Source organism: Rhinatrema bivittatum, chromosome 4 (assembly GCF_901001135.1).
Source record: "Rhinatrema bivittatum chromosome 4, aRhiBiv1.1, whole genome shotgun sequence".
Taxonomy (NCBI): domain Eukaryota; kingdom Metazoa; phylum Chordata; class Amphibia; order Gymnophiona; family Rhinatrematidae; genus Rhinatrema; species Rhinatrema bivittatum.
In genome coordinates, this window is record NC_042618.1 from 24,876,390 (window position 1) to 24,896,443 (window position 20,054).

General features: G+C 46.5%; 1 protein-coding gene across 3 annotated transcripts in view; it reads left to right on the forward strand.

Annotated features, from left to right (window-relative positions):
• LOC115089681 (alpha-1-antitrypsin-like) overlaps positions 1 to 20,054 on the forward strand; it is a 93,713-nt gene that overhangs the window by 6,813 nt on the left and 66,846 nt on the right. Inside the window, exons 1-2 of one of the 3 annotated variants that reach the window (XM_029597876.1) lie at positions 15,990 to 16,000; positions 16,377 to 16,379. The exons of 1 other annotated variant lie outside the window; for it this stretch is intronic. The gene's annotated coding sequence lies outside the window, so the exon portion shown is untranslated. Of the gene's footprint in view, positions 1 to 3,510; positions 3,591 to 15,989; positions 16,001 to 16,376; positions 16,380 to 20,054 lie in introns of those variants that run through there. One more of the 3 variants, XM_029597875.1, reaches the window with a different exon arrangement.

A 20,054-nucleotide genomic window follows, 5' to 3' on the forward strand; every position in this document is an offset into this window, starting at 1 on the left:
ATCACGCCGGTTTACAAGTAACTCAGTTAAAGGAGGAAATTACAATGAACAGGGGGCCGGGGATGGGAGCAGGCCAGAAAAGGGGGGGGGGGGGGGGGGGGGGGTAAGGGAGACAGGAAGAAGAGAGGGAAAGATAGGTAGCTTGAGTGAGAGAATAAAAACAACCGTTAACATAAGAAATAAAAGGAACTTATATACAGAAAAAGGACTATTTACATTAGAGACAATTGGCATAGGATTGATTATATCGGACAAAATTGAACAATTTTGTAAAATTGTAGGAAGATAAGGGGAGGGCGGGCAAAGGAGAGGCGAAAGGGAAAGCCTTGGGAGGGGGGGAAAAGCCTTAGGAGGGGGGGAAAAAAGGGAAAGCCTTAGGAGGGGGGGGAAAAAGGGCGGGTGGGGTGAGGGGGATGGAGGCTGGGAATCTGAGAGGGGGGGGGGATTATGTGGGAATGTATAAGTTTGGATGGTTTCGGGGTAGATTATGTGGAAATGTTTAGGTTTGGTTGGTTTCCGGGTAGGCCTTTCTGAAAAGCCACGTTTTTATGCCTTTTTTGAAGGTGGCCAGGCAGGGTTCAAGGCGGAGAAAGGTAGGGAGAGTATTCCAGAGTGAAGGGCCCGCTATGGTAAAGGCCCTTTCTCTCGTGGAGGTGAGATGGGCGATTTTGAGGGAGGGGGTATGTAGGGTTCCTGCGTGGGAGGATCTGGTAGGACGGTTGGTTATGCGGAAGTGGGGTGAGTCCTCGAGCCAGGGGTTGGATTTGTAGAGGAGGTTGTGTAGTATGGTGAGGGTTTTATACTGTATACGGAAAGAAATGGGTAACCAGTGAAGGTCCTTCAGTATGGGGGTGATGTGGTCTCTTTTTCGTGTGTTCATTAAGATTCTCGCCATGGCGTTCTGCAGGATTTGTAGGGGTTTGATGGTCGACTCTGGAAGGCCAAGGAGGAGGGAATTGCAGTAATCCACTTTGGAAAGGATAGTGGTCTGCAAGACTAGACGGAAATCTTGTGTGTGGAGCAGTGGTTTTAGCTTTTTCATGATGTGAAGCTTGTAAAAGCCTCCCTTAAGAAGGGATTTAATGTGGGCTTTGAAATCGAGGTGCTGGTCAAGTTCGATGCCAAGGTCTCTGACAGTTGGAGATGAGACGTGGGGGGAGGATGTAATATTGGGGAGGGTAAGTTCAGGTTGATTAGATATTATGATATTAATGAGCTCAAGGAAACTAGGTGATTCACCCGCTATTAAATTATTTAATTTGAAAAAACCACAGTGACTCTGGGAGCGAAGAATCTACCGCAAAATAAATCTTCCACAAATGCCGCTGTGTTTTGAAAGAATGTAAATGTTAACGTCATGATCTGCTTCATGTATTAGCGTATGGAACTGCTTTGGCATGATTTAAACAAATCGCTTCCTTGATTTGTGCTTTGGGATAATTATTTTTCTGCTACGTACAATCTCCACGGCAGTACCTCACACAGAGGTCCCTGGGCAGATGGCAGGGATACCTGTGGCAAGAATACGATCCGCACGGGTTCCTAGCCATGCATTCTGCGAGAGTTCGCTAGGGACACATCAGACATTCGGCTAGGTGTTCCGGATATCTCACCCCCCTCCCCCGTCCCAGAACGACCTTTTTTATCCGGCTATAATTTGGCCAGATAAGGGGCTGAATATGCCAACATTTGCCATGAATATTGATCTGATAGGAATCTAAGGACCTGATTTATTAAGGGTTTTTATTTTCCCATTTCTGTGTCTACAGGGATAAAGGTTAATAAATCAGAAGCTAAACTGATTTTAAAACCTTCACAGTCACACTCTGGAGTTACTTTCCAGTTTCTCCTTTCATTTCACCATATGCTGGAAACTTGATTAGTGCATTTTTATATTCACGTGTTTCCTTTATTAACAAAAGCAGAGACATCCATGCATTGTAGTCATTTACCACATTTGTATACTTTGCAGACACACATTTTCTTAGGTGAGAAGTGTAAATCCAGGCAGTCAGCATGGACCATCAATTGCACTGTGTACAGGTGCCTCCAAATCGCTTTTATTTACATTTTTTTTACAAAATGCACCAGATCAACATTCTACAAGTAATCGAGAGCCATTCTTCGGTTCCCAGTATGCCCTGGGAATGCCAGCTAGATGGGGTTAGTGGACGGGGGGAGAACCATTCAAACTCCAGTCCCTTCCTTTGAGGGGCCTGGGAATGGCTGCTACCCTAGACTCAATACTGAAAGTCTGGAGGCAGTCGTGCAAGATTTTTGGTGAGTTTGGGAGGTAGGGAGCAGCTTACATTTTGTTGCATTTTTAGGCTCAGTCGGAGGGAACAGGCTAACCCAGCCTGGGAATCCTGACCAGGGTCACGAGGTTGGTCCTGCAAGCCTGTTCCCTAGCTGGTTTGGATACCCCTCTGTGTTGTTTTTGGGATTTTGAGCTTTTCGTGGTAGGAGCCTCACTGGACACCTGGGCCTTTCCTGGATTCAGGGCACGGGGAACCCTGTGTCTGGGGCGCCCAGACATAGGGAAGACCTTCATTTGAGGGAACAAGTATTAAGTTAGACATCCAGGAGAAAGATTGCTTGGCTGCCCCTTCCTACCTGCAGTGGAGCTTCCAGGGATCCTTCCCCTAAGGGATGGAGAGGAGAGTGAGAGACTGAGATTAATCCAGTGGGAGGAAGAAACTGCTAATCATGAGTAAAGGACTTTAAAGATTCTAGAGGACACCAATCCAGAGTATTCAGCCACGGTGGAGAGGCGAGAGATTACAATATAGCAAAGATAGGATTTTTAACCATTCGTGGAAGGGGTTTTCATGCACAGCTTAAAGGCTGCCCTACCCACCTGGACTTCCATATCACCTAACACAGGAGGGTAATAAGATCCCTTGCCCTTTCAAATATTCCTGCAAAGATAGAGGTGAATATTGTAACCAAGGAGCGAAAATACTGTGGTGCTGGACACATATTTATTGTGCCATCTGCAACTATTTTATCAATAAAAAATTTAATTTTGGACACTAACCGAATGTGTCCAGCGTCTGTATTTGGGCACGCAGCACTCACACAGAGATTTACCCTCTCTCAGGGAATACCTAAAGGATGTCAGCCACCCCTGCACTGGGACCAAAAAGGAACCCTTTCCCCAAGGCAAAAGATCCACACCCTGGGGAAAGGGGCACAGAAAAGAGCGAGTCAGGGTTCCTACCCCAAAGAGCTTATACATACTTCTATCACCCCACCCGTGCAGGGCATGCACCGTGGGGTGGGATTTCATGCACTTATCTTGCTCTGCTTTAAATTAAAAAATTACACACTTTGGAAAAACTGAGAAAAAAAAAAAGACAGTTTGGCAAATGGCTCAGGCTTATCATATTAATAGTCCCCTCCAGGACATGCACGCTGTCTAAACCAGTTTCATCACTGTTTACTCGGGGTCTTCCATTAACCCTGTGCAATTGACCTGGTTACTGAACCTTTCCTAGTTGCATAATATTGGAAACATTCGCCAATATAAAACACAGACCAGAGCGCACTAGAGACCCATGAACGCCGGAAGATCTTTCTGTGAACAGACTGTAAGTACTACTTTACACCCTTGGATATTTTTGCCACTGGCAGAGTTCATTTATATGCAATAATTTCATTACATAAAAACTCCTTCCCCCCTTCAGAGAGTGCCCTCCGTTTGCTTTAGCAACAGAAATCGGTGTATAATAACAGGATGGAACATACCAAATCTCTGAGGGAGGGGGGGGGGGGAAGAAACACTTTTGAATATTTCGTGATGTACATGGGGCAGTTTTAAAAGGAAACCGTCCATGTGCTGTGACACTTTCTGAAATTAGCAGCTGCAAAGCACGCTCTCTGTAAGCGGCTGAGAGATGGCATAAATATTTTAGCACGCGCTCTGCGACCAGCCGACTCCTACTTTGCACCTGATATTGGTACGGTCGGCCGAGATGGCCAGTACGGGCGCTGTTTTCTACAGACTTAAAGCCGCCTCTTTAAAATTCGGCTAAAAGTGTGCAAACCCGGAAGTCCGCGGGTACTTTTAGCATTTTCAGACAGGGTACATTGATATTTTATATTAGTAAAATGGTTTAGAAATTGAAAGATGACCTGTTCTTCTGTATTAAGTTTCCTGACTTGATATTGGGCTTAATTTGCTTTTCCAGAGTTGCATTGCACGGCAGGTAGAAGCAAAGCAAGGTTTGTTCATCAGAACTGACTATGCAAAGCCTTTTTTTCTTTCCCGCCTCGCTGTAAGGTTTCCTGCTACTTGGCTGCCAGGGTGGGTTTGTATTGTCATCAAGGTACAGCCTTTGAATTCACTCGGGTAGCACCGTCAGCACCATTTTCAATTGCATTTCCATTAAGCAACCCCGGCTACAACAGGAACTCGACAGTTTAATGCTCTGATCAGAGAAGGGAAAAAACATTTATGAAGGAACAAACTTACCCATTCTACTCCCCACACCGGAGCTCTAGAGCTGCATCCCCGAGTGGCTTTCTGTGTTCCCCTTCCGATCAATAACTGCGACAGGAGTTGTTCGCCGAGGGGACGCAGAAAAAGAAGGGGAACCACCTCTGTTTGGTTGGGTTTTTCTCTCCTGACACAACCCCCTCACCCCGTCCTTCAAACAATGAAGATCAGGGGCAGGAGCCCAGGGCAGTGTCCTGCTGCTGTGACCTGTCCCCCAGCCCACGAGCCTAATAAACAGGCCGATACAGTACAGTGCGCTCTGGCGGAGTGCACTGTTAACCCGCATTTGGACGCGCGTTTTCGATGTGCTAGCTTTACCCCTTATTCAGTCGAAATCGCGCAGCCAACCCCCCCCCCCCCCCCCCCGAAACTGATAGCGCCCGCAATATTGATGGCCCTATTAGTTATTCCAGCGCGATTCAGTAAGTAAAATGTGCAGCCAAAGGTAGGCGTTAATTTCTGCTGGCACCGGAAAAGTGTACAGAACTGCTTTTCTGTACACCCTCCAACTTAATATCATGGCGATATTAAGTCGGAGGTCCCAAAAATAAAAAAATATTTTAAAATTTTAAAAAAATACATGTAAAATCAGCCTGCGGCTCGTGGGTTGAAAATCGGACGCTCAAGTTTGCCAGCGTCCGGTTTCCCAACCCGTGGCTGTCAGCGAATTTGAGAACTGACGCTGGCAAAATTGAACGTCGGCTGTCAAACTCGCTGACAGCCATCGCTCCTGTCAAAAAGGAGGCGCTAGGGACGCGCTAGTGTCCCTAGCGCCTCTTTTTACCGCGGGCTCTCATTTGAATACTAAATCGCACGCAGAGGAGAGTGGCCTGTGCGCACGTCCGCTCTCCTGCGACTTTTACTGTATCTGCCTGAAAGAAAGAATCCCCTCGGAAAAGTCAGCTTACAGGCATTTCCCTCTGCTTTACGTTTCTTGACTTGAAGAGGCAGCCTGAGCGGTTCCGTTTACGTTCAAGCCTATGGGTGATTTTTCCGTGGGAGACCTGACGTGGGCAGGGGGGACACTGAAAATAAAAGTTAAGGAAAGCAGAAATCTGCTTGTACAGATAGGACCTCCCCTGCCCGTTTCCGAGCCCCCCCAAAGATGATAATAGAGAGGAGAGGTCAATAGCGCAGGCTGCCCCGGCAGTGTAAGAAATTATTAAATTTAACTAATGAGACTGCATACTGGTGTATATGAGAGAGAGAGAGATTCTTCTTCCTGGAGACAGGAGGGGGGCTATGTGAGAGAGAGACTGCAGGCTAGAGAATGAGAGATTGGCACCTTCTCAACCCATTCCTGGTTATCCTCACTTTTCTCCTCCTCCCTGGGCTTTTCTCCCTATCCTCATCCCTGAGATCTCCTCCCTCTACTGATGTCCAAGATCTCTTTTTCTCACCCAATAAAAAGAAATAACTTATATAGAGACAAGCAAGTTGGGAAAATTACATTGCTTTTAAAACATAATGTAAGCCCTCTGGGGCCAGGAAATATCTACAGTACCTGAATGTAATCTGCTTTGAAGTGCCAAAAGGCAGAATATAATTCAAATAAATAAGTAAATAAAATGGAAATGTTTGCCAATATACTTCAGAATGTTCTAATGTTTTCCAAGAAATGTTTTACACCTGAGCCAGAATGATGGCTACTGCTTGGAGTCAATACCCTTATTAAATAAACATACACAGGCTTGACTCCAACATCGCTCTAAGCTTCAACAGCAAGAGGAAATGTGGAAAAAAGGATTCACACTCACAAAGAGGGGAGTAGCTGGCTTGTTACGGCGGTTACTACCCCAAATCAAATAAGCCTGATACTTCACTTTCAATGCATATACAGCATAGTTCTCTGATTCAACGGCAGGGGAGAAGAAAAACTGATACTTCACACATCCAGCAGAGCTCTCTGCTTCAACGGCAGGGGAGAAGAAAAGAGGGTTCGCACTCACAAAGCGGGGAGTAGCTGGCTTGTTACGGCGGTTACTACCCCAAACCAAATGTGCCTGATACTTCACTTTTGATGCACATCCAGCATGGCTCTCTGCTTCAACGGCATGGGAGAAGACTTATACGTCACGCATATCCAGCATAGCTCCCTGCTTCAACGGCAGGGGAGAAGAAAAACAACCAATAAGGGCTAATAACATAGTCTGGGTAAAACAAATAAGCATGGGAGCAGCTTGCTTATTGCGGCGGCTACTACCCCAAACTAATCAAGCTAGATATTTCACTTGGATGCACCTCCATCACTGCTCTCTACATTAAAGGTGGGGGTGGAAGGGAAATAGAACCAAGAGCTAAGAGAAACAGATAAGTATGAGAGAAAATATGTGTGAAGCTTGCTGGGCAGACTAGATGGGCCATTTGGTCTTCTTCTGCCGTCATTTCTATGTTTCTATGTTTCTATGAGCTCTTGCAGAAAACTTTGGGGCTATGAATTAGACCTTCTACTTCCTGTTGTGTGACCTAATTGGGGGAAGGAAGCAACAACACCAACAGTGCCTAGGGTTGGAAAAACCCTAAATCTGTCACTGTTTGAGAGCATATATGTGTGTGTGTGTGTGTGTGTGTGTGTGAGAAAAGGAGTGTACGAGAGAGCGATAGGGATTGTATGTGAAGGAGAGAAGGAGTAGGTATGTGAGAAAAGGAGTGCATGAGAAAGGGAGCATGTGTGAAATAAAAGTAGTGTGAAAGAAAGGGACCGCATGTGAGAGGGAGTGTGTGTATGAATAATAAAAGAAGTGTATAAGAGAGAGGGAGATGTGACACCTGGAGTATTTCTGTGTGTATGAAAAAACGTGTGTGTGAGACTGGGAGCGTGTGTGTGAGAAACCATGTGGGTCTTTGAGAGAGGGAGTGTGTGTGTATGAATAATAAAAGAAGTGTGTAAGTGAGAGGATCATGTGACACCTGGAATATTTCTGTGTGTATGAAAAAATGTGTGTGTGAGACTGGGAGCATGTGTGTGAGAAACCATGTGGGTCTTTGAGAGAGGGAGTGTGTCTGTGTGTATATGTGTGAGAAACAGTGTGGGTCTGAGATAGAGAGAGCATGTGTATGTGAGGGCATGTGTGTGTTTAAGAGGGAGCATGTGCCTGTGTATGTGCGTGTGTGTGATGGAGATGCAGCATGTATGTGTGAGGCAGTGTGTCTGTGTTTGTCTCACAGATGCAGTGTGTGTGTATGTGTGAGAGAGATCAATGGAATGTGTGACTGAGAGGGTGTGTGAGAGCATGTGTGGGTGAGAAAAGGAGTGTGAGAGAGAGGGAGCATGTGTGTGTATGAGAGAAGGAGCATTTGTATGTATGTGTGAATGGAGTTTGTGAAAGACACTGCATGTGTGAGAAAAGGGGTCTGTGAGTGTTGCGCTTGTGGCTGCTCTTCGCCTGCGCCCCTCTCTATCTCTTTGGCGACTCCCTTCGAGCATGATGGATGGCTTGCTGCCGCGGCGTTTCCATGCTGCTTCTCTCTGGCATCCCCGGGCCGGCTCGACGCTGCGGATCCGCCATGTTCCTGATGACGTAGGGCGCGCACGCGCGCTCCGAAGCATGTAGCAGCAAGGGCGCGAACCTCAGGGGCGTCCCCCTGTATTGACATCATCTGCTTCCAACATTAAAGGTCTTCACTTTCGCTAACAATTCGAGTTAGCAAGGATTGATTGCGGGGATTCATCTGGACCCACTTCTCTCTACGCTACTCTGCCTCCTCGGACTTACCAGGGATACCCGCTCCTCGGGGGCCTCGCTCTCTTTTCTTTATTTCAGATTGCAGACAGGAACCGGCACTCACTCCTCGAGGGCCCATGTTCCTAAACACTCTGAAGATTCTCTATTACCTGGAAGAGATCGCAGATACAGACATTGTGAGTTACTATTTCAGATTACAGATAGGAACCGGTACTCGCTCCTCGAGCGCCCATGTTCCTGAAGATTCTGAAGATTCTCTACTGCCTAGAAGCTATCGCAGATACGGACAATCGTGAGTTGCCACCACTCTCTCAGAGCTTTCCCTGGAACCAGGTATTCGCTCCTCGAGGGCCTAACTCTTTCCAGCTACTGAGCCTTCTTAAGAATCTAAGTGAGATTGTCTTCTTCTGGCTATGTATCCAGCATACACTGTCTACTCACTATCTATTAGAGATGTGAATCGTGTCCACGATCGTCTTAACGATCGATTTCGGCTGGGAGGGGGAGGGAATCGTATTGTTGCCGTTTGGGTGTGTAAACTATCGTGAAAATCGTTAAAATCGTGAGCCGGCACACTAAAACCCCCTAAAACCCACCCCGACCCTTTAAATTAAATCCCCCACCCTCCCGAACCCCCCCCCCCCCCAAATGCTTTAAATTACCTGGGGATCCAGCGGTGGTCCGGAACGGCGGCGGTCCGGAACGGCCCCCTCAATTGAATCGTGTTGTCTTCAGCCGGCGCCATTTTGCAAAATGGCGGCGGCCATAGACCAAAACGATTCGACTGCAGGAGGTCCTTCCGGATCCCCGCTGGACTTTTGGCAAGTCTTGTGGGGGTCAGGAGGCCCCCCCAAGCTGGCCAAAAGTTCCTGGGGGTCCAGCGGGGTTCCGGGAGCGATTTCCTGCCGCGAATCGTTTTCCGTACGGAAAATGGCGCCGGCAGGAGATCGACTGCAGGAGGTCGTTCAGCGGGGGTTCCGGACCCCCGTTTTTGTCTATGGCCGCCGCCATTTTGCGGCGGCCATAGACAAAAACGATTCGACGGAGGAGGTCGTTCCGGACCCCCGCTGGACTTTTGGCAAGTCTTGTGGGGGTCAGGAGGCCCCCCCAAGCTGGCCAAAAGTTTCCTGGGAGTCCAGCGGGGTTCCGGGAGCGATTTCTTGCCGCGAATCGTTTTCGTACGGAAAATGGCGCCGGCAGGAGATCGAGTGCAGGAGGTGAATGACGATTCTATTGAGGGGGCCGTTCCGGACCGCCGCCGTTCTGGACCACCGCCGGATCCCCAGGTAATTTAAAGCATTGGGGGGGGGGGGTTCGGGAGGGTGGGGGATTTAATTTAAAGGGTCGGGGGGGGGTTTTAGGGGGTTTTAGTGTGCCGGTTTTCCTGCCCTCCCCCTTCCCCCGATTTACGATTTTTTAACGATAAATCGGGGGAATTGGTATTGTATCGTGGCCCTAACGATTTTTTGACGATTTAAAATATATCGGATGATATTTTAAATCGTCAAAAAACGATTCACATCCCTACTATCTATTGTCTCCCAACAGCTCAGCAACCCTGGGATCGAAGTTCCAGTATCTGAGGGACTTCAGCCCTGCCGGGCATATCAGCTCACTACTGCCACCTATGGTAGTTCTACTAACCTGTCTAATAAAAGAACTATCTGTGTCTGTCTCCATACCCCAGCCTAGCTGGTGGTCCTTCTCAGGATATCCTCCTGGGGGCACTGTCATCTGCCATTGGCCCAAGGATTCACCTATTTACTATAGAGTGCTCACTCCTTCCACTTCAGGAGCTGAGCATATCAGATTGCTACTCTCATCTGTGTGCCTCTCCCATCAGCATAGCAGATTCTATCAGATTGCCAACTCCTTCTCCAACAGGAGTATCCAGCAGCAGATCCTACAGAGTGCTAGCTCCCATCTGATGTCTCCGCCCATTAGACATCATAACCATAGCGGATTATTAACTCATCCTTCCACAGGTGCAAACTCTAACAGAGTGTTATCTCAGCATGGAGATTATAATAGATTGCTAACTCCTCCCCTCTGGAGGAGCAACCCATAACAGATTGCTAAGTCCTCCCCTCTGGAGGAGTAGATCCTCACAGATTGCTAGCTCCTCCCCTCTGGAGGAGCAGATCCTAACAGTGAGTGCTACATGTGCCTGCCGCGGCAGGCTTGCGGCCAGGCCCTCTTACCCTCTTCTGCCTGCTCCAGCATCTGGCTCCATTTCCCTTGCAGCTGTGGGACGCCGTCTCCATTCATGGGCTGTCCCCAGCGCTCCTGTCTCTACAGCTGACTCCAGTGCTCTGTGGCGGGCCTCCCCGCGTAGTTCGCCGAGAGATGCTGCCGTCCCACACCGTGCCTCTCTGTTCCTTTTAAAGGGGCCGCAGCAGGAACCCATCCCACGGCCCCGGATGATGACATCACTGAAGCTCCGGTATATAAGGCTGGGCTCAGCTTCTGTTAGTCGCCTTTGCATCAGGTCTTCACGCTGCACATGTACTTCATTGCCTCCTTGGTGATTTCCTCATGTTCCTGGTTCCTTTTCCTTCCATGTTCCTGTTCCTGGTTTCGTCTTCCTCTGGTTCCTGTGCTTCGTGCTACTCAGCTGTTACTACAGACTGATCTTCCCCTGGACTCGAACACTGCTTTGCCTGACCTCACCATTGATCTTCTCCTGGACCCGACCCCTGCTTTGCTTGATCACGCCATTGATCTTCTCCTGGACCCTACCACTGCTTTGCCTGACCACGCTATTGATCTTCTCCTAGTCCTGACCTCTGCTTCATCTGACTACGTGCCTGATTATCTCCTCGTCCTGACCTCTGCTTTGTCTGACTACGCTCCTGGACTTGACCTTAGCCTTGCCTTGCCACTGCTCCTTGATTGCCTCCTGCCCTGACTTCTGCTTGTTTTATGACATCTCTATAGCCTCATTCATGGATTTGGCCTTTCAGGCTTCGGCCACCCCCTGTCTGATTCTTGTTCCTATTGGCACCCGGGTCTCTGGGACTCCGCCTCGTCCAGTACAGACTCTCGAGTCCTGCCTTTGCTGGCCCCTGGCTGACCTCCTCATCATCTCCTCAAAGACCTCGGACGGAGGCCCACCTAACTCCAGCAGGCCCCAGTACCCAAAGCCTCAACCCGTGGGGAACGAGGGCTGGTATTGGTGAAGTCCCAGCCAGCCTCCGTCAGTCAGTCAGCTCTGCCTGCCAACGGTGGGGACCGTAGGGCCTCCCCTATGGGTAGCGTCAATCCCACCTCAGCCCAAGGGTCCACCTCCTGCGCAACAGTGAGAAGGTGCATGAATGTGAAAGATAGTATGTGTATCTGTGAAAAAAGGTGTAAAAAAAGGGAGGGTGTATGTATATGAGAAGGTGTGTGTGTGTGTGAACATGTGTGAGAAAGGGGGAGTACTTGTATATGTATGAGAAAAGGAATGTGAGAGAGAGATTGTGTTTGTGTGAAAAGGATTGTGTGAGAATGGGGGCGTGTGTATGTGAGAGAGAGGGTTGGAGTGTGTGACAGAATGAATATTTATATGTTATAGAATGTATGCATATGACATGCTTCACTAATCCAAGACATCTCAGACTATTAGCTTTAATTATTATTGTTTGTGTCTTCTGTTTTGAAATATTTTGTTGGTGGTTGGCAAATTTAAAAAAAAAGTGAGTTTTTAATCATTGGATATTCTATTCATCAGTTGTTTTGCAATATTTATTATTTTTATTAGTATGGTTTTACTGTTATGATTGGTTTCATATTTCTTGATATGTTTGTTTTATGAGGAAAGGTGATATTTCTGTTTTTCCATTCTTGCGCTGCATACAGTGTCTGGCTTCTTTCGGTTTCCAGTTCAGTTTTTGTCTGCACATTTGTATTTCTATTTTATGGTCTCTTTATTCTGCATTTGGCAAGGATCTGTCTATGTTTTGCATGAGTGACTTAGATGAGGTATTCTACTAGCCTGTGGTTTCTGTATAAGGATCTATAGCAGCACGATTTGTACTGTTTTCCTAACAGGAAATGTACTGGTGTCTTAGGGCCGGGTGTAATATTTGCAGTATTGCTTTTTTAAGGAGAGAGTTCTTACTGTTTGAGTCTGGCAATTAGGGTATTATGGTTTGGCAGGTTTCCTGTAGATTGTGTGTATATTTTTTGCAGGATTTTGTATTATACAATGTTTCTAGTAGTGGAGGGTGTTTGTGTTGCTGTTAGTGAGGAGACACCAGGGTTTGAATAATATTTTTCTATGGTGAAGGATAATATTTATATTTACATTTAATTAAATTTATGCATTGCCTATCACAATGAAGGTCTAGGCGATTTACAGAAGGTACATAAACAGAAGAAATAATAGCATAACACGATAAAACAATTATGATAATAACAAAGGAACACAAAAATAGATTCCTAAAATATGAAGAACATCAGATTAAAAAACAAAGTTAAAAATAACCCAAGTTTAAACAAAAAGGTTTTTAAAAGAGTTTTACAAGTTTTGACAGAATCACATTATTGAATTTCTAAGGAAGTGAGTTCCAAAATTCCGGGCCGGCCACAGAAAACGAACCATCACGTGTGATGTGTAAGCGTGTGAATTTTGGCAAAAGAACTTCTGAGAGGCCTCGCTGTGAAGAACGCAAGGACCAGGCTGGTTGATAAAATTTCAATATTGCATTTGCCCAGGGGCATGGACCGTCATTGCTGAGCTTGTAAATACTCATCCCAAGTTTAAGTTTAATTCTTTGAGGGAAGGATAGCCAATGTAGGTCAATCAGAGAAGATGTTATGTGATCTGAATGCTTTCTACCTGATATGAGTTATAAGAACATAAGAACATAAGAAATTGCCATGCTGGGTCAGACCAAGGGTCCATCAAGCCCAGCATCCTGTTTCCAACAGAGGCCAAACCAGGTCACAAGAACCTGGCAATTACCCAAACATTAAGAAGTAGGGATGTGAATCGGGCTTCGGACGATTGAAAATATCGTCGATATTTTCAAAATCGTCAGAAATCGGGGGCTCCCCCGAAACGATAGGAAAACCCCCCAATATTGATCGTGGGGGTTCTCTTATCGTTTCGGGGGAGGGCAGGAAAAATGGCACACAAAAATAACCCCTAAACCCACCCGACCCTTTAAACCCAATCCCCCCGCTTCCCCCACCCTCCCGACCCCCCCAAAACCCCCTTTTACCAACGCGCTTCTTCGTTTCTACATGTATCTGTAAGAAGTTACGATGATTCTGGGAGCACCCGTAAGAGGTTTAATCCACCAAGGAGCTAGGTTATACATGGTTAGGTTAAGGGGTGGTCAACTCTGGTCCTCAAGAGCCACAAACAGGCCTTATGGCTGCTGAATTTAAGAATAATTGGATGAGTCATAATGGGGAAATATCCTTATTCTGCTCTGCACCTTGTTGGGGGAGTTTCTTGAGCACAGGTTATTGTAGAACTTCAGGCGCAGGTTTTATATTGGGATTCTGTCCTATCCTGTGTAGACCCCAGACTTCACTGTCATATATAAATTTATAATTCACTTACGCACGGAACCCTAAGCAGTGTACAAATCAAACGTTCATAAACAAACAATAAAACATAAATAAACATACTTAAAGTAAAGCATAAAGAAAGATAGATAAATAGAAGAAGTTTTAATGATTGTCGCTCTTGAATAATTTTAGTAATAGTTTTACTAGATGGCTGAAACTGGCCAGGGTTTCTGTTATTTAGAAGGTTCTGTCTAGAAATGCCTCTGACCTGCACACCCAGCACCTTGCCATAATGCTGCCAAATGTTTGTAGCGATGACTCTTGCTTTATGAGCAGGGCTGTCCGGTCTCTGCATATATGGAATTTCCTAACAGGAAAATGTGGAGAGAACTATTGGACTCCCAACAAGATCGATTTAACAGAGTGGTTTCCCTGTCCCAGGTGATTTTATTTAAAATTAGTAACAATAATAAAAAATAATACAGTGCGGGGGGGGGGGGGGGGGGGAGAGACTGGGTGGGAAATCAGTGCACCAAACCTCTCTCTACCCCTCTCCCTTTTAGTGATGGGGGCCTCAAACATTCCTCTTTCCCCACAAGTCTCTCACTCTCTCTCTGTTTCACAGTCCACCCCAACCACTCCCCCTCTCTCCCTCCACCAGTCCATCCCTCTCCTTCCACCAATCCATCCCCACCAGTCCCTTTCTCTCCCTCTACCAGTTTCTGTCTTTCCCTCCACCAATCCAGTCTCATTAGTTTTCTCCCTCCAGAGTCCATCCCCATTAGTCTCTCTCTCTCTCCACCACTCCATCCCCACCAATCTCTCTCTCTCTCCACCACTCCATCCCCACCAATCCCAACCAGTCCTTCTCTCTTTATCAGTCCATCCTTGCCAGTCTCTTTCTCTCTCTCTCTCTACAAGTCCATCCCCATCAGTCTCTCTCTCTCTCTCTCTACAAGTCCATCCCTGCAAGCCTCTCTTTCTCTGCCTCTCTCTCTTTCTCCACCAGTCCACACCCACCAGCCTCTCTCCTTCCCTCCCTCCTCCATCTCACCCTAGTCAGTTTCTTTCTCTATTCCTCCACAAGTCCATCTCCCACCACCAGTCCGTCTCTCTCTCCCATCCCACCAATCTGTTTCCCTCTCTTTCTCTTTCCCATCCCCTAATCCTTCACCAGTCCATTCCCCCCAGTTGCGCCAGATCCAGCTGTGTGGCTGCCTATAGTTACACTACATAAGTTAATGAAGATGAATACATTCCTGCACCTTTACTGCTGTGCTTTGCAATTATATGTATTTACTTTATATCAGTAAACATTTTTTAGTTTTATTTATTATGAATGAGTCTGATGTGCATATAATTATTTATTACATTAATAACTTTTCTATATATAGCATATAACTGCACATAAAAATTAAACAAGCATATGGGGGTCCGGGAAAACTTTGGAGGTTGAAAAGGTGGAACCCCTGTTTTAGATGATTCTTTCATGATCCATTGAAAGGTTTTAGAATTTGCCAGAAATCCAGTGACTGGAATCTGATTTTCAGTAATTATGTTATTGCATGTTCTGTCTACAATTTATTTTTTATTCTATGGAGAGATACGGTAGAGAATAAAATAGCTTTATGAAAGCAAGCAGTACCTAAGTAGAACAGAAGTGGAGAGAGACCCTCGCAGCGATGCCTGATCATGGAAGAATCAACCAGTATGGTGTAAATCCTCTTGGCTGGTCCAGTGCATGTGCTCTGCCAGTGTGATTGGTGCCGATTTCTTAAAATTGCCCCACCAGGATATTAGTAATATCAGTGTCCTGTGTTTTTACAGGAAGATCTGGAGGAGGTAAGATGATTGTGATTCTTGAATTTAATTGGACTCCATGGCCTGTGCCCCAAGTCATTTAAATACCTAGCAATGCCTCTGTCTTCACCCCCTAGTTCCCTATCTCACCCCAAATGTTCCTTCAAGCATCATCCCATACCTCTCCTGCACCTTCCTACCCTCCAGACTTTTAAAGAGCTGACTGTTTGTTTTTAATACTAACTGAGTGCATTGTATTGAAAAAAAAAAACCCCCACAACCCCCCCCCCCCCACACACACACACACACAAAAAAGTAGCCAGAAGCTAGAAATAAGCTAGGAGCAGTATATACCAAAGTAAAAAAGTTGAATAGTTCAGCTCAGTTACTCACCTTGGAAAGGTGTTGAGATAGTGTGATTGGGTTTGAATAGGGACCAACATTTGTTAATCAAGGGAGCAGTGAGTCACTCAGGCTGACTAACTAAGTGTGAAGATTGTGTGTTTGTGAATAGGTACTATTCTTGGTTAATCAGCACAGCAGTGAGTCACTCAGGAAATCTAACTGAAAGGTCACGCAGGAAATCTAACTGAAAGGTCACTCAGGAAATCTAACTGAAGTGTACATCTCCTAAGGGATTGTTTTGCACTAATTTACCTTAGAAGCACATTATAAATTAGAAGGAAAGAGCTCAGTAACCCACATTCCAGTGGAAACACTGAGAGGAGAGGATCACCTTGCTGGTGGCTGAAAGGAATCAGTAAGTTTTTGCTTGGGACATTGACTTTTTTAAAAGTATTGGGGCAAAGTTAACTATTTGGGAATATTATTTAGTGTGTTTGTGTGTTTGTGCCTTTAATAGTCAGAAAGGCAGTGAATAAACAAGTTAGACTGTTTGCATTTTTAGTCAGTCAATAAGGTAGCAGTAGGTAGGCAGTGAATAAACAAGTTAGACTGTTTGTATTTTTAGTCAGTCAATAAGGTAGCAGTAGATAGTGTGTTTATTTTTAAAAGTCTGCAGAACTGAGTGTTCTCCAGACTTTTTTTTTTTTCGTTTAAACAATTTTTATTGGTAACCAAGCAGAGTATGTACAACATGTATAACATGAACAGTTATTAGACACACTGCCAACTCCAGGTATCTACAGTACAAAAGAGTTCTGCATGTTGTGCTAACTACAACAAAGAGTCACCATCATTTTAACAATATGGAGAAAAGAAATAACCCCAGCCAACCCATTATCCCTCCCCCCACCCTCCCACATGGTCATAGTTGCTGTTGTCCAGAAGTGAGGAAGCCAGCGGTACCTCGGCAAGGGCTTCATCAGAGAAGAAAAGAACAGAAGAAGACAAAAGAGGGCAAATGAAGACACAAGAGGGCACGATACAGCATACCACTGCGGTGCTCAGCTAAAAGGCACCGCTGAACGGACCCGTGACAGAGGTCAGTAAAGACCACATACCGCTGATATTGGGGAATGAAGCAAAATCCTTGTGCATATACGTGAGACATTACCCAGAAGGGAGCACAAAGATTGGGTCCTGTAGGTGAGCAATTAATTAAGGTACGAGTGAAGAAAGAACCTCACCCTGCTTCTGTAACCAAGTGCAATAAGGTTCCCAAACTTTATGGAAAGCTCCTAGACGATCCCGTAGCACAGCCGTCAGCCTACCCATGCTGTAATATGAATGTAAACGTTTATGTACATGAGCCAAAGAGGGAGCATGAACCCTCTTCCAATGTAATGCGATCTCTGCCCGTGTTGCAATAAAGATTTGTAAAAGTAATTGCTGTGTGTGTTTTGGAGTATCGTCAATGGGGAGACCAAGCAAAGCATGCCAGGGGCGAATCTGAGGGGAAACAGGAAAAAGCCGACTCACCCAAGCAATAACCTGCGACCAGCATTCCTGGACCCTCGGGCAATCCCACCAGATGTGATAATAAGTACCCTTGTCACCACATCCCCTCCAACAGACATCAGGAATTGAAGGTACAAATTTATGGAGGGCCTCAGGTGTTCTGTGCCAGCGATATATTAATTTATAACAATTTTCCTGTAGGCCAGCTGAGAGAGAGCATTTAGTGGCGGTGGAATATATTTTCTCCCAATCTGCGTCATCTAGCGGGATCGAAAGGTCCACCTCCCAAAGAGTTCTGTGACGTTGTACCCTTAGCCGACGTCCACTAATAAGGGCATAAATTTTGGAAATAACTCCTCTAATGGACGAGGCATTCTTGCAATACGTTTCAAATAGGGTATTCTTCGTCCTCAAGGTGCCCTCTCGCAGCCCCCTTTGAACGAAATGGGAAACTCTAGCATACAAAAGAAAGTCCATGCTGACAAGGGCATATGTATCACATAACTGGGTCTGGGTCAGCAGAGCCTCCTGCTGTAGCACATGTCCCACTCTATATATGCCAGCTTTCTCCCAAAGATGTTGGGACCTGGTGCGTTCATGTCCCCCATCGGTAAGGTGTGTAAAAAGATGTGTCATCAAAGAATAGGATTCAGTGCCCACCAGAATGGCACGCCACCGGCGCCACACCCGCAGCGTGGTGCGCAGTGCAAACGTTACAGTCACGGTCTTAGGCCACTTTACTGGAGGCTGCCAAGGCAACGCCCCTATGGGGAGGGAATCTATCATGGCCTGCTCTAGTCGTACCCACTGAGGTCTATCACGGGTGCCGTGTATTGCCACTAGTGCATGCAATTGCGCCGCGCAGTAGTACCATTCCAGATTGGGAAGATGCAAACCCCCCCTAACCTTGGGTTGATACAAGGTGGCCCTCGCAATCCGTGGCGGGCGTCTGCGCCAAATGAAACTGCATAAGAGCTGTTGCCACTGCTTGAGTTGCTGGGATGGAATAAAAATCGGTATAGTGGTGAAGAAGTATAAAAAACGGGGGAGTATATTCATTTTAACAATAGCCAGCCTTCCCAGCCAGGAATGAGCACTGTCCATCCACTGGTCTAGATTACCACCTATGTCCCTGGCAAGGGGGCGGTAGTTCAAGTCATAAAGCTGTTTGTTATGCGATCCTATACGAACCCCCAAATACTTAAGAGAGGAAGGGGCCCATTTGAAGGGGAAACGACGCTGGAGCTCGGTGGTTAACTGAGGAGACAGTGTTAGATTAAGGACCTCTGATTTGTCAAAATTAATTTTCATCCCCGACACCGCTGTAAAACTTATTTAGTTCGCCGAGTAGCCCGTCCAGCAACCGGTCTGGGTCGGTGAGGGTGAACATAATGTCATCAGCGAAGAGAGAGATCTTAAAATGGTCATTCCCCGCCCGCACCCCCTGAATCGCCGCAGCCCCCCTAATCCTTATGGCGAAGGGTTCTAGGAATAAAGCGAAAAGCAAAGGAGAAAGGGGGCAGCCTTGCCGGGTTCCCCTCTTAATGGGAAAGGGAGTCCCATAGCTACCATTAACTTTCACTCTGGCCGCCGGGTTCTCATAAAGTTTACATAAGAGGGAAATAAAAGGTGACCCAAACCCCATCGCCCGCAGGGCCTGGAATAAGAACTCCCAGTGGACAAGGTCGAAAGCTTTTTCAGCGTCCAAAGCTAAAAGCACTGAGGGTAAATTAGACCTGTGAACTATGTCAACGATATCAACTATCCTGCGGACATTATCAGCTGCTAAGCGCCCCGGTACGAAGCCCACCTGGTCATTATGTACTAAACCAGGAAGAACCCCATTCAAGCGTGCTGCCAGTACCCTGGCCAAGATCTTGAGATCGAAGTTGATTAAAGAAATCGGCCGGTATGAGCTGCATCTGGTAGGATCCCGGCCTGGTTTTGCCAAGATTGTGATACCCGCAGTGTTGGCGTCGGTGGTGAAAGAGGAACCCTCCAATAGGGAATTAAATGCAAGGGTTAAGGGTTCCACTAGAAGCGCTGCAAATCTGCGGTAAAACTGGCCTGTAAAGCCATCCATTCCAGGGGCCTTGCCGAGTTTCAGCTTTTTAATAGCAGTCAAAACTTCCCCCGACTCAATGGGCTTGTCTAAAAATTCCTTTTGTGAGGGGGTAATCTGGGGCAGGGGCACAGCCGAGAGGTACTCTAGTATAGCGTCAGGTGAAATAGCCCCATCCTTACTATATAATTGGGAGTACTAGAAATCAGTAAATGCAAGCCGAATGGCTTCCTCTGAGGTAGCTAGCTTTCCAGCATGATCATACACCTTGGCTACAACCGTTTTAGCTTGCGCTGCCCTAAGGCGCCTAGCTAAGTATCTCCCCGCTTTGTTGCCCCCCTCAAAGTGTTGCTGTTTAAGTCTAGTCAGATAATGACTAATAGCAGTATCCTCAAGGGCCCGGAGCTGGTCCCGGACTGCTAAAATCTTCTGATATAACCCCACGGATTTCGTAGCACTATGGCGCTGTGTGAGGGTAGCCAATTCCCCCAATAACTTCCTCCGTTGTGCCTCTCGTGCTTTGTTACAATACGCAGCCCTTGCAAGGAAGGTTCCCCTTATCACAGCCTTTGCACATTCCCATACGATAAGTGGTGAGATACCCGCTGTCTGGTTGTTCCGAAAGTATTCTTTCAATTGGTCCTCT